Here is a 15,104-nt window from a genome sequence, read left to right as displayed (position 1 = left end):
AGGTAAAAGGCTGCTGTTAACGATGTTCCTTTTGTCTCCTTGCAGGTTCTGCTTCTCCGAGGTTCGTGGGTGTAGCTGGACACGGTGAGCGTCACGTTGCAAACTGCAAAGTAACGCACAGCGTGTTGTCTTGCTCGGGTGTGGTTTAAATAGCCACAACAAAATAGTCCAGGTAAAGTAGTCCCTAGGCTACCACACCCAAAACACTAGACCGCATAGCTTGGTTCCAAGGAACCAAGCTATGTGGATGCCTCCATGTTGGCTGACAACACAATAAAGTGGTTCCAATGTACATGTTTTTTATGGTGTATGAGCCTTGCGCCATATGCGGCAGGACTGGCCCCAGGAGGGCTTTTGAAGAGGATGCCAGGCTCTAGAGGCCCGAGTCCTGACTCCACCTGGCCAATGGGTTTGCCAGAGGGGGTTTTGGGCGAGGGTCGTGACAGGTATCTGTCTACAGAATGTAATCATTGTCAAAGCTGAATACAAACCACATTTTTAATCAAACTGTGTCAATTGGCAAGTAGCTGCTAAAGATTTTACCCCTTTCTCTTTATACAGAGACAATTTTGACTTGCCTGAGTGGATTTGGCTGTCAAAATATTTAACATCATTCACCAGCACCAGGTTTTAATTTAAAATACTACATTTAACTCGAGATGGGTTTGCAATGACTCGTTGCTAATGGATAAGGAGCTGAGGCAGTCCCTTCTGTCTTGTATTGAGGAATTATTTTGCCTTAATGACACGGGTGAGGTGGAGCCTAGAATTGTTTGGGATGCATTTAAGTCCACGATTAGAGGGACAGTGATTGAAATGGGAGCTAGGAGAAAGAGAGAGAGGTTGCGGGAGGAGTCGAAGTTGAGGGAGCAAATCGCTGCCATTCAGCCGGGGGGGTAGGTTGAAAACGCAGATCGCCCCAGGCCATCGTGTAGCGCTTCAGAACCTCAGAGTGAAACTATCCGCCCTCCTCGTCGGCCAGACGGAAAGAAAGCTTGCGTTCTTAAAACAACGGTACATGGAGAAAGGAGAAAAGGCGGATAAGATTTTAGCCTGCAGGCTGCGAGAGTTGCGAAATAGTAGGAGGGTTAACTGGGTCTCTGGTCAGGCTGGGGAGAAAATCTTGCAGGATAGCCAAATAGCGGAGCAGTTCAGGCATTATTATGAGGCTCTTGTCTAAGGTGTACAATGCGGACCTGGAATCTGGTTCCCTCCCTAACACCATGATGTCTGCCCTTATCGTGGTGCTCCCTAAGGAAGGGAAAGATCCCTCCCTCTGTCAGTCTTATAGGCCCATTTCTCCCCTTAATGTAGATGTCAAAATTTTGGCTAAACTGTTGGCAAATAGATTGTCCATACTTCTCCCTTCACTAGTCCATGGTGATCAAGTAGGCTTTATCCCCGGGCGCCAAGGTTCTGATAACGTAAGGAAAACCCTGGGCCTTCTGCATGAGGTGTCTAGGCGGGACTCAGAGGCTTACCTCCTTTCGTTGGATTCTGAAAAGGCCTTCGACCGTGTCGAATGGCCTTACATGGTGAAGGTCCTGCGTAAGATGGGCTTGGGTGACAATTTCTGTCGGTGGGTTGCGGCCTTGTACAATGGCCCCCTAGCACGGGTACTGGTGAACTGCTGCACATCGGCCGATTTTTTGCTCTCCAGAGGTACCCGTCAGGGGTACCCTCTCTCCCCCTTTTGTATGCCCTGGCAATGGAGCCCTTTGCCATCGCGGTCAGGACTGATGGTGGTGTTTCTGGGGTGCAGTGTGGGGACTGCGAATTCAAACTGTCCCTGTTCGCGGATGACATTCTATTATACCTGACCAGGCTTCACAAATCCCTCCCGCATTTGTTAGGCTTTATCCGCTTCTTTGGGACATTCTCGGGGCTTAGAATCAATATATCCAAGTCATGTATAATGCCGATGGGTGGGCTGGACTGTGAGATCAGCGGTAAATCTGAGGTGTATGGGATGAGATTAGAGCGAGAGGCAACTAGATATCTTGGCGCTAACATCCCTAGAGATCTAAACAAAGTGTATGAGCTAAATGATCCCCCTCTCTTGGTTAGGATCTTTAAGGACCTGACTAGTTGGGCTCCTCTCACTCTCTCTTGGTTTGGGCGCATGGTCTCAATTAAAATGAATGTGCTCACTCGTCTCCTCTATCTTTTTTCATCTATTCCTTGCATTGTCCCGGACTTTTTTTTTTATTCTCTACTATCCTGTCTACTGCTTTTTGTTTTGGAACGGTAAGAGGCCTCGAGTGAAATATTCCACCCTGACCCTCCCAAAGTCGCACGGTGGGTTCTCCCCTACTTTGAGCTGTACTATAAGGCAGCCCAGCTGCGGGTGATGCTAGAACACCTGAGGGACGACCTTAGGACTTACTGGACTTATGTGGAAGGTGTTCAGATCCACCCCTACAAAGTCTTTGGTCGCCTCCACGATCCCTCCCAGCAGGGGCTAAATCACACCCGATCCTGTCTGTTCTGTGGGCGGTGTGGAAGCCCAGCAGAGACAATAAGCTCCTCTCTTCTTGGCCTTCTCCCATCTCTTCTCTATGGGGCCCCCCACTCAATATAGGATCCAGGGGCTTTCGTGAAACCCAATCCTGGTCGGATCAGGGGGTGGAGAGGGCGGCGCAACTCTTTCATCTTGGTGAGTTTATCAAATGTTGCCAGTTGTCTGAGGTGTTGCGTGAGAAACCGCTTTCCATCTTTGATTACCTGCGGCTTAAGGGTATCCTTACACAGGTTGGGTGGCGGGCTTCCCTGACTCGTCCCTTAACACCCTTCGAAAAAGTTTTTGCGGAGGCTAAGTCCAGAAAGGGATCGCTCTCCAAGATATACAACGTGCTGATTACAGCCAACTTAGAGGGTAGACGACCGTTCAAGCGTATCTGGGAGGAGAGATTGGGCATGACACTCAATGATAGCACATGGCAGGGGGTGTTCAGGGCTATCTTTAGGGGGGGGCTTGTATACAGCTGCAGTGGAGCATAATTTCAAGATTCTCCACTCTTGGCATCGTCCCCCCGTCACTTTATCCAAGATGTTTTCCAGGGTATCCCCTATGTGTCCCAGGGAGTGCTCTCTCCGTGGTACGTGGTTCCACATGTGGTGGGATTGCCCGGTCATTCAGGTTTTCTGGGCGGAATTGCTTAGTTGGATCAAGAGCGTCTTGGGGATATGCCCTTCCCTTCACCCCCTAGAGGTCCTTTTGGGTACCCCTTTGCCTGATAGCGAGTCTGTCCCGTTCTCTAGGGTGGTGAGTGCTATGTTATGGGTGAGGAGGATGGCCGTGGCTCAAATTTGGAAAAGTCCCCGTGCCCCTTCTAAGGCGGAATGGCTCACTAAGTTATTGGCAATTTTTACATATGAGAAACTGTCAGCCATAATCAATGATAACATGCCTTCTTTCTTACAGGAATGGACTATTGTTTTGTTAAGTGCGGACTGTGATGCCTTGAAATTGTAAGCAGTTCAGTTGTGGGGGGAAGTTGGTATCTAGGGGAGAGCGGTTAGTTTGCTGGTAGTTCGCTGGCCCTCACATGATTCACTGGGACCCTATGACATCGATGATGTGTGGACAAGTCTCAATGTATATTGCGTCCTTCTTCTATTCCCTGTGTACTCTCCGCTCTATTTAAACCAGGTCGTTTTTGGTGGGGGGGAGGGTGGGCTTGGGATGGGGTGGGGTTGGGAGTGGCTATGTTATGTGATCTCCTTGCTTGTGTTTTACATTTGGCTATTGTCTACGGTAGACTGTTGGAGGCTTATGTACTGATGAGGTCCAACCAGACCGAAACACGTGTCTGGGGTTTCTGTTGGTACTCTTGTTCAGAGGAGAATTGCCTAGCATTTCGTTGCTGGACTGCCCCCGGGCAGGGCAAAGACTGATATGTTTGGGATATTTCTTCTCTGTGAAAGATACTGAGCTAAAGACTCTGGGTAAGTCTCTCGTAACCAGGACTAATGTCTGGCAGAGGGACTCCCAGGACCCCCCTTGTTAATCTGCATATTTAAGTAACTTTGGGTCTCACCCTAAGTTACTAGGGGAATCCAGACGTGGATCCCTTGCTCACTATTCTTAGAGAGGCACAGATCCACCCTACTGATGAGGTCCAACCAGACCGAAACACGTGTCTGGGGTTTCTGTTGGTACTCTTGTTCAGAGGAGAATTGCCTAGCATTTCGGTGCTGGACTGCCCCAGGGCAGGACAAAGACTGCTATGTTTGGGATATTTCTTCTCTGTGAAAGATAGTGAACTAAAGACTCTGGGTAAGTCTCTCGTAACCAGGACTAATGCCTGGCAGAGGGACTCCCAGGACCCCCCTTGTTAATCTGCATATTTAAGTAACTTTTGGTCTCACCCTAAGTTACTAGGGGAATCCAGACGTGGACCCCTTGCTCACTATTCTTAGAGAGGCACAGATCCACCATACTGAAGAGGTCCAACCAGACCGAAACACGTGTCTGGGGTTTCTGTTGGTACTCTTGTTCAGATGAGAATTGCCTAGCATTTTGGTGCTGGACTGCCCCAGGGTAGGACAAAGACTGATATGTTTGGGATATTTCTTCTCTGTGAAAGACAGTGAGCTAAAGACTCTGGACAAGTATCTCGTAACCAGGACTAATGTCTAGCAGAGGGACTCCCAGGACCCCCCTTGTTAATCTGCATATTTAAGTAACTTTGGGTCTCACCCTAAGTTACTAGGGGAATCCAGATGTGGACCCCTTGCTCACTATTCTTAGAGAGGCACAGATCCACCCTACTGATGAGGTCCAACCAGACCGAAACACGTGTCTGGGGTTTCTGTTGGTACTCTTGTTCAGAGGAGAATTGCCTAGCATTTCGGTGCTGGACTGCCCCAGGGCAGGACAAAGACTGATATGTTTGGGATATTTCTTCTCTGTGAAAGATAGTGAGCTAAAGACTCTGGGTAAGTCTCTCGTAACCAGGACTAATGTCTGGCAGAGGGACTCCCAGGACCCCCCTTGTTAATCTGCATATTTAAGTAACGTTGGGTCTCACCCTAAGTTACTAGGGGAATCCAGACGTGGGCCCCTTGCTCACTATTCTTAGAGAGGCACAGATCCACCCTACTGATGAGGTCCAACCAGACCGAAACACGTGTCTGGGTTTTCTCTTGGTACTCTTGTTCAGAGGAGAATTGCCTAGCATTTCGGTGCTGGACTTCCCCAGGGCAGGACAAAGACTGCTATGTTTGGGATATTTCTTCTCTGTGAAAGATAGTGAACTAAAGACTCTGGGTAAGTCTCTCGTAACCAGGACTAATGCCTGGCAGAGGGACTCCTAGGACCCCCCCTTGTTAATCTGCATATTTAAGAAACTTTGGGTCTCACCCTAAGTTACTACGGGAATCCAGACGTGGACCCCTTGCTCACTATTCTTAGAGAGACACAGATCCACCCTACTGATGAGGTCCAACCAGACCGAAACACGTGTCTGGGTTTTCTCTTGGTACTCTTGTTCAGAGGAGAATTGCCTAGCATTTCGGTGCTGGACTGCCCCAGGGCAGGACAAAGACTGCTATGTTTGGGATATTTCTTCTCTGTGAAAGATAGTGAACTAAAGACTCTGGGTAAGTCTCTCGTAACCAGGACTAATGCCTGGCAGAGGGACTCCTAGGACCCCCCTTGTTAATCGGCATATTTAAGTAACTTTGGGTCTGACCCTAAGTTACTACGGGAATCCAGACGTGGACCCCTTGCTCACTATTCTTAGAGAGGCACAGATCCACCATACTGATGAGGTCCAACCAGACCGAAACACGTGTCTGGGGTTTCTGTTGGTACTCTTGTTCAGATGAGAATTGCCTAGCATTTTGGTGCTGGACTGCCCCAGGGCAGGACAAAGACTGATATCTTTGGGATATTTCTTCTCTGTGAAAGACAGTGAGCTAAAGACTCCGGGTAAGTCTCTCGTAACCAGGACTAATGTCTGGCAGAGGGACTCCCAGGACACCCCTTGTTAATCTGCATATTTAAGTAACTTTGGGTCTCACCCTAAGTTACTAGGGGAATCCAGATGTGGACCCCTTGCTCACTATTCTTATAGAGGCACAGATCCACCCTACTGATGAGGTCCAACCAGACCGAAACACGTGTCTGGGGTTTCTGTTGGTACTCTTGTTCAGAGGAGAATTGCCTAGCATTTCGGTGCTGGACTGCCCCAGGGCAGGACAAAGACTGCTATGTTTGGGATATTTCTTCTCTGTGAAAGATAGTGAACTAAAGACTCTGGGTAAGTCTCTCGTAACCAGGACTAATGCCTGGCAGAGGGACTCCCAGGACCCCCCTTGTTAATCTGCATATTTAAGTAACTTTGGGTCTCACCCTAAGTTACTAGGGGAATCCAGACGTGGACCCCTTGCTCACTATTCTTAGAGAGGCACAGATCCACCATACTGATGAGGTCCAACCAGACCGAAACACGTGTCTGGGGTTTCTGTTGGTACTCTTGTTCAGAGGAGAATTGCCTAGCATTTCGGTGCTGGACTGCCCCAGGGCAGGACAAAGACTGATATGTTTGGGATATTTCTTCTCTGTGAAAGATAGTGAGCTAAAGACTCTGGGTAAGTCTCTCGTAACCAGGACTAATGTCTGGCAGAGGGACTCCCAGGACCCCCCTTGTTAATCTGCATATTTAAGTAACTTTGGGTCTCACCCTAAGTTACTAGGGGAATACAGACGTGGGCCCCTTGCTCACTATTCTTAGAGAGGCACAGATCCACCCTACTGATGAGGTCCAACCAGACAGAAACACGTGTCTGGGGATGCTGTTGGTACTCTTGTTCAGAGGAGAATTGCCTAGCATTTCAGTGCTGGACTGCCCCAGGGCAGGACAAAGACTGATATGTTTGGGATATTTCTTCTCTGTGAAAGATAGTGAGCTAAAGACTCTGGGTAAGTCTCTCATAACCAGGACTAATGTCTGGCAGAGGGACTCCCAGGACCCCCCTTGTTAATCTGCATATTTAAGTAACTTTGGGTCTCACCCTAAGTTACTAGGGGAATCCAGACATGGACCCCTTGCTCACCATTCTTAGAGAGGCACAGATCCACCCTACTGATGAGGTCCAACCAGACCGAAACACGTGTCTGGGGTTTCTGTTGGTACTCTTGTTCAGAGGAGAATTGCCTAGCATTTTGGTGCTGGACTGCCCCAGGGCAGGACAAAGACTGATATATTTGGGATATTTCTTCTCTGTGAAAGACAGTGAGCTAAAGACTCTGGGTAAGTCTCTCGTAACCAGGACTAATGTCTGGCAGAGGGACTCCAAGGACCCCCCTTGTTAATCTGCATATTTAAGTAACTTTGGGTCTCACCCTAAGTTACTAGGGGAATCCAGATGTGGACCCCTTGCTCACTATTCTTAGAGAGGCACAGATCCATCCTACTGATGAGGTCCAACCAGACAGAAACACGTGTCTGGGGTTTCTGTTGGTACTCTTGTTCAGAGAAGAATTGCCTAGCATTTCGGTGCTGGACTGCCCCAGGGCAGGATAAAGACTGATATGTTTGGGATATTTCTTCTCTGTGAAAGATAGTGAGCTAAAGACTCTGGGTAAGTCTCTCGTAACCAGGACTAATGTCTGGCAGAGGGACTCCCAGGACCCCCCTTGTTAATCTGCATATTTAAGTAACTTTGGGTCTCACCCTAAATTACTAGGGGAATCCAGACGTGGACCCCTTGCTCACTATTCTTAGAGAGGGACAGATCCACCCTACTGATGAGGTCCAACCAGACCGAAACACGTGTCTGGGGTTTCTGTTGGTACTCTTGTTCAGAGGAGAATTGCCTAGCATTTCGGTGCTGGACTGCCCCAGGGCAGAACAAAGACTGATATGTTTGGGATATTTCTTCTCTGTGAAAGATAGTGAGCTAAAGACTCTGGATAAGTCTCTCGTAACCAGGACTAATGTCTGGCAGAGGGACTCCCAGGACCCCCCTTGTTAATCTGCATATTTAAGTAACTTTGGGTCTCACCCTAAGTTACTAGTGGAATCCAGACGTGGACCCCTTGCTCACTATTCTTAGAGAGGCACAGATCCACCCTACTGATGAGGTCCAACCAGACTGAAACACGTGTCTGGGGTTTCTGTTGGTACTCTTGTTCGGAGGAGAATTGCCTAGCATTTCGGTGCTGGACTGCCCCAGGGCAGGACAAAGACTGATATGTTTGGGATATTTCTTCTCTGCGAAAGATAGTGAGCTAAAGACCCTGGGTAAGTCTCTTGTAACCAGGACTAATGTCTGGCAGAGGGACTCCCAGGACCCCCCTTGTTAATCTGCATATTTAAGTAACTTTGGGTCTCACCCTAAGTTACTAGGGGAATCCAGACGTGGACCCCTTGCTCACTATTCTTAGAGAGGCACAGATCCACCCTCCTGATGAGGTCCAACTAGACCGAAACATGTGCCTGGGGTTTCTGTTGGTACTCTTGTTCAGAGGAGAATTGCCTAGCATTTTGGTGCTGGACTGTCCCAGGGCAGGACAAAGACTGATATGTTTGGGATATTTCTTCTCTGTGAAAGATAGTGAGCTAAAGACTCTGGATAAGTCTCTCGTAACCAGGACTAATGTCTGGCAGAGGGACTCCCAGGACCCCCCTTGTTAATCTGCATATTTAAGTAACTTTGGGTCTCACCCTAAGTTACTAGTGGAATCCAGACGTGGACCCCTTGCTCACTATTCTTAGAGAGGCACAGATCCACCCTACTGATGAGGTCCAACCAGACTGAAACACGTGTCTGGGGTTTCTGTTGGTACTCTTGTTCGGAGGAGAATTGTCTAGCATTTCGGTGCTGGACTGCCCCAGGGCAGGACAAAGACTTATATGTTTGGGATATTTCTTCTCTGCGAAAGATAGTGAGCTAAAGACCCTGGGTAAGTCTCTCGTAACCAGGACTAATGTCTGGCAGAGGGACTCCCAGGACCCCCCTTGTTAATCTGCATATTTAAGTAACTTTGGGTCTCACCCTAAGTTACTAGGGGAATCCAGACGTGGACCCCTTGCTCACTATTCTTAGAGAGGCACAGATCCACCCTCCTGATGAGGTCCAACCAGACCGAAACACGTGTCTGGGGTTTCTGTTGGTACTCTTGTTCAGAGGAGAATTGCCTAGCATTTTGGTGCTGGACTGTCCCAGGGCAGGACAAAGACTGATATGTTTGGGATATTTCTTCTCTGTGAAAGATAGCGAGCTAAAGACTCTGGATAAGTCTCTCGTAACCAGGACTAATGTCTGGCAGAGGGACTCCCAGGACCCCCCTTGTTAATCTGCATATTTAAGTAACTTTGGGTCTCACCCTAAGTTACTAGGGGAATCCAGACGTGGACGCCTTGCTCACTATTCTTAGAGAGGCACAGATCCGCCCTACTGATGAGGTCCAACCAGACCGAAACACGTGTCTGGGGTTTCTGTTGGTACTTTTGTTCAGAGGAGAATTGCCTTTAATTTCAGTGCTGGACTGCCCCAGGGCAGGACAAAGACTGATATGCTTGGGATATTTCTTCTCTGTGAAAGATAGTGAGCTAAAGACTCTGGGTAAGTCTCTCGTAACCAGGACTAATGTCTGGCAGAGGGACTCCCAGGACCCCCCCTTGTTAATATGCATATTTAAGTAACTTTGGGTCTCACCCTAAGTTACTAGGGGAATCCAGACGTGGACCCCTTGCTCACTATTCTTAGAGAGGCACAGATCCACCCTACTGATGAGGTCCAACCAGACTGAAACACGTGTCTGGGGTTTCTGTTGGTACTTTTGTTCAGAGGAGAATTGCCTAGCATTTCGGTGCTGGACTGCCCCAGGGCAGGACAAAGACTGCTATGTTTGGGATATTTCTTCTCTGTGAAAGATAGTGCTTGCTGGTTTGCTGGTAGTTCGCTGGCCCTCACATGATTCACTGGGACCCTATGACATCGATGATGTGTGGACAAGTCTCAATGTATATTGCGTCCTTCTTCTATTCCCTGTGTACTCTCCGCTCTATTTAAACCAGGTCGTTTTTGGTGGGGGGGAGGGTGGGGTTGGGAGTGGCTATGTTATGTGATCTCCTTGCTTGTGTTTTACATTTGGCTATTGTCTACGGTAGACTGTTGGAGGCTTATGTACTGATGAGGTCCAACCAGACCGAAACACGTGTCTGGGGTTTCTGTTGGTACTCTTGTTCAGAGGAGAATTGCCTAGCATTTCGTTGCTGGACTACCCCCGGGCAGGGCAAAGACTGATATGTTTGGGATATTTCTTTTCTGTGAAAGATAGTGAGCTAAAGACTCTGGGTAAGTCTCTCGTAACCAGGACTAATGTCTGGCAGAGGGACTCCCAGGACCCCCCTTGTTAATCGGAATGGATTAAAATACTCCATTTAATGGGTTTCCTTTTGGACGTCCCTGCATTCAATATCAATATCTTTGATTTTGCAATATTTACATTGAGCTCTAATTCCATTAGGTGTTTTCCTCTTTCTCACCTATCTCTAATTCTGACACTTCCTTGCTCATCTCTCGACACATCCCACTGCTTTTCTTTCTCACCTATCTCTAATTCTGACACTTCCTTGCTCATCTCTCGGCACATCCCACTGCTTCTAAAGATTCTGTTCGATCTGCTCTCATTTGTAAAATCGATCCTTCTCTCAATTCTTACATTACTAGTCTTCTTAACATTTCTCTAACTACTTCTACCTTTCCTCTTCTATTTAAACATGCTATCATTGTTCCTGTTCTGAACCTTCTTTGGATCCTGCCATTCCTTCAAATTTCCGTCCTATTTCTCTTCTTTCCTATCTTTCTAAATTACTGGAAGTCTTGTCTACTCTCAGGTTTCTTCCTTTGTTACTCTTAATTCTATTCTACTTCGCTTTCAATCTGGTTTTCGAGCTCTTCATTCTATGGAAACTGCTCTTTTATCTATTTGCGACGCTCTCCTTTCTGCCCGCTATGCAAAACACTCTTTGAATGCATTGGGCCTCATTCCGAGGCTGGAGGTAAGGGTTAACGGTCACCGTTAATGGCAACGGTGAACGTTAACACTTACCACCATATTCCGAGTTCCCTTTTGCGGGTTGGTATTTAACGCCTGCTTTTAGCAGGCGTTAAAAATCCAACCCGCAAAGGGACCTTGGAGTAAATTACGGCACCGTAATTTACGGTGCCGTAATTTACTCCTTCCCCATTCCCATTGAGCCCTATGGGGGCAGGAATGGGGATGGGGAACCGGATTGGTGAATGGGGAATTACCGGTCCCTCCAACCTTGGAATGGACCGGTAATTACTCCATTCACCATGCCGGATTTCCATGGAGTAAATAGCTCCATGGTTGCTTACCATGGTGCTATTTACTCCATGGATAGCGCCAGCCTCGAAATGAGGCCCATTGTGTCCTCCCACGTATTCCTCATGTTATGATATCTACATATTCAGCTTCTGCTGCTTGGGAATTTTTTTTCCAGCAGAGGGCGCTGCGCATCGATGCCTGTCGACTCAATGTCCCTCTGAGGCCTCCGTCTCGATGTCGACGTCATCGATGGTATAAAGTGCGCACAACGACCGTTGTCTGCAGTTTCGTTTTTCCAGTAAGCTATTGCTTCGGATACAGTGCGCTTTCGATTCCCTATCGAGAATCTTCGAATACAAATTTTAAAAGGTGGCATTATCATCAGCGTCTTCTACTCCGAGATCGGGGTTTAAGAAGTGCCACGATTGTGGGACAAAGATGTCCCTTACGAACCCCCATTGGGTGTGTGTGTGGTGCCTTGGTTCCTCTCGCGCTACCTTCGACTGTAAGGCCTGCCTATCAATGACGGCAAAAGCCCTGAAAGAGCCAAGAGTAAAATTAGTGGCAGGTAGGCTAAAATCCCCTTCGACGACCCCGTAGAAAAGACAGTCTTCAGATGAGTCGAGAAATATTTCTCCTTGTCAAAAGAAGACAAAAAGATCGAGATCACGCAGTGGTTCTCACCACTCGTCATCTTCGCAACGTTAGAAGAAAAGGCACCATAGGTCGCCATCTTCGTCGTCGAGTTCCTCCCCAGAACGGGTAAAATGCCAGGTGAAATCAGCCTCTCCGGCTGAGTGGGAGAAGTTCAGAGTTAAAATGATGCAAGTATTCAAGAATGCAGCCTTGACCCCCTCAAAGACTTAAGAAAGCCATGCCCAGGTTAAAAAAAATTACAAGAATAAGAGCAAAACCCATGCGCCCTTGGTCCCGGGATGCAAAGAAAAATCTCCTTGAGAATGGTCGAAGGATCCCGCGAGTCGAGACAAATCTTCCTTGAGGAAGAAGTCATCGACGCCATCAGCGCCGAAAGACTCCTCAACGGCCCATAACAAGTCCTCGACGCCGAAAGTGTCGAAGCCCTCGACGATGACGAAGATTTCAGCGACGCCATCGAAGATTACAGAAAAAGCTTATATGCCACTACCAAGAAAGGATTATTTTGGGTCACTTTCTTCCTTTTATGAGGAAGCAGAACATTCCTCTGATGATTCACGACCTTTCGGTCTTCAATATGGAACACCTGGGGTCCCTGAACCCTTGATCTCAGAGGAATCATGGTTAAATGTACAGGAGTCCCTGCAAAATGCAAGCCGACTAGATACGTCCCCAGAATTAGAGTTTGGCAGACCTGACTCTACTGACCATGCCGAGAAATCTTACAGACAATTAATGTCCAGAGTGGTGGAATACATGGGGTGGAAAATACCCACACCAATATATGAGCAGGGTGATCTTACTGACATTATACATAAAGGACCCCAGGAGGATCCTATTCTTCCTTTTCACGTGGCATTGCAAAGGAGAATAAATACAAATTGGGAGACGCCAGAATTAACTCTGGCAGCGAATAAGAAACTAACATCCAAATAAGGGTGTCCAGTAGTGACCCCAGTTATCTAATGAAACATCCCACTCCTGAAGGTTTAGTGGTACAAGCTGCCACATCCACCTCAAGACAAAAATGCATACCCGACTATTCCCTTTGACCAAGATGACAAGCTTTACAATGCTTTGGCCGAGAACGTTTTCTCTGCTGGAAGTATGACCCTAAAGTCAGCGAATGCTATGTGAATGTTGGCCAGATTCACCCATGCTATTTGGGAATGTGTAGTAATGGTGGCTGAGCATATCTCTGAAGGGGAGGAAAGGGATGGATTTTTAAATCTAGTCAAGAATGGGAAGGACGCAATGAGCGAATCCCTCCAGACAGGTTTCGACACTGCTGACAGCATCAGCAGGGCCATGCCGGCTAGTACAGTAATGCACAGATTTGCTTGGTTAAGAAAGTCCAGTTTTGCTCCAGATGTGCAATCCAGACTGCTTAACATGCCCTTTGATGCACTGTGCAGAGAAGCAATGCAGCTCTGGTACTGGGCAATTCAAGAAGGAATCTCCCTATTTGCAGTTCACCTAGCTGGTGTGGAGAATACGGCAGCGGATGCTTTGAGCAGGCAGAGCACAGTCTCACACAAGTGGGAACTAGCCAGGAAGTCCTTCAAGAGATTTTCACCCTTTGGGGAACCCCTCAAGTGGATCTGTTCACGACCGGTGTCAACCGGAAGTGCGAGCGGTACTGTTCAAGGGAATTTCCCCTAAGAAGAGCTCTAGGAGATGCTTTCGTGGTGGACTGGTAGTTTCCACTCCTGTACGTGTTTCCTCCAGTGAAGTCCCCGCCATTCCTCAAGTCACCAGGAGGTTGAGGAGGTTCAGGAAATCCATGCTCCTAATTACTCCGGATTGGGCCAGGAGAACGTGGTACACGGACCTTCTGGACATGCCCATCTGCCCTCCAATACGGCTTCCACAAAGCGAGGACCTTCTCTTTCTCTCTCGCTCTCCCTTGTGAGACGACACAATCCATTCAAAGAACAAGTTACTTACCCATGCTAACGTTCTTTCAACTGGATGTTCCTCCCACGCATTCCTCATCACGCATTCCTTATCGACCCTCCCAGCCTGCTCTGCAGTAGAATTTTCCATGTGATTGCAGTCTTCGCTCCTTCTGGAGCAGTAACTGTTGGGTGTAGAATATCCTATACACACCTTAAAAATGGAACTGAAGCCAACGGTTGCTTGGTGCGCTTTATACCATCGATGACGTTGATATCGAGACGGAGGCCTCAGAGGGACATCGAGTCGACAGGCATCAACGCGCAGTGCCCTCTGCTTGAAAACATTTCCAAAGCAGCTGAAGCTGGATATAGAGATATCAGAAGATGAGGAATACGTGGGAGGAACATCCAGTCGAAAGAACGTTATCATGGGGAAAGAATTGTTCTTCTATTCTTATACTTTTGGATTTATCCGCTGCTTTTGACAAGGTGGATCACACATTACTTCTTCTTTCACTCTCCTTTGGCTTTTCTGGCTCTATAATTTCATGGTTTCAATCCTATCTTGCTAATCGTACCTACTCAGTATCCTGTGCTGGTGTTAAATCGGATTCCTTTCCTCTTCTACACAGTGTCCCACAAGGGTCTGTCCTTGGTCCATTTCTCTTCTCTTTCTATACTTCTCCCTTAGCTAAGATTATCTTTTCTTTTGGGTTGTCTCTTCACTTTTAAGCCAATGACACCCTTCTTCTTTCACGTCTGATATACATGCAAATATTTCTTCTCGTCTTTCCGTGATCAGAACTTGGAAGTCGGACCATTTTCACGTCCTTAATCCATCTTAGACTGAAGCTCTCTTTTTTCCCACCAATACTATCCCCCCTCCCTGTTTCCCCTCCCATTTGTTCTTTTTTCCCCATCGCATCTGCCCTTTTCTCTGACTGCCCGCAACCTTGGTCTTCACCTTGATGGTAATCTTTCCTTTGCTCATCATATCTCAATTACATCTCATTCCTGCCCGCTTTCATCTTTTTAACATCCGGAAAGTTAGATCTCTTCTTACCTTCGGGGCTACAAAGCTTCTAATTTCTTCCTTAATTTTCTTTCGATTTTTCTACTGTTCTGTTTTTCTTTTTGGTCTTCCTGCCTCCTGTCTAGCTCCCCTTAAATCTATTTTCAATTCCTCTATCTGTCTCTTGTATTCCCTACCTACTTGTGACTCCATTTCCCCTTCCTTGGCC

At 47.6% G+C, this 15,104-nt stretch overlaps 1 protein-coding gene across 1 annotated transcript in view; it reads left to right on the top strand.

Annotated features, from left to right (window-relative positions):
• LOC138491245 (disintegrin and metalloproteinase domain-containing protein 9-like) overlaps window positions 1-15,104 on the top strand; it is a 2,911,326-nt gene that overhangs the window by 34,776 nt on the left and 2,861,446 nt on the right. The window lies entirely within an intron of this gene.

The sequence above is a fragment of the Ambystoma mexicanum genome, chromosome 10 (assembly GCF_040938575.1).
Source record: "Ambystoma mexicanum isolate Mex_15411 chromosome 10, UKY_AmexF1_1, whole genome shotgun sequence".
Classification (NCBI taxonomy): Eukaryota; Metazoa; Chordata; class Amphibia; order Caudata; family Ambystomatidae; genus Ambystoma; species Ambystoma mexicanum.
This window is presented reverse-complemented; position numbering and strand designations above follow the sequence as displayed.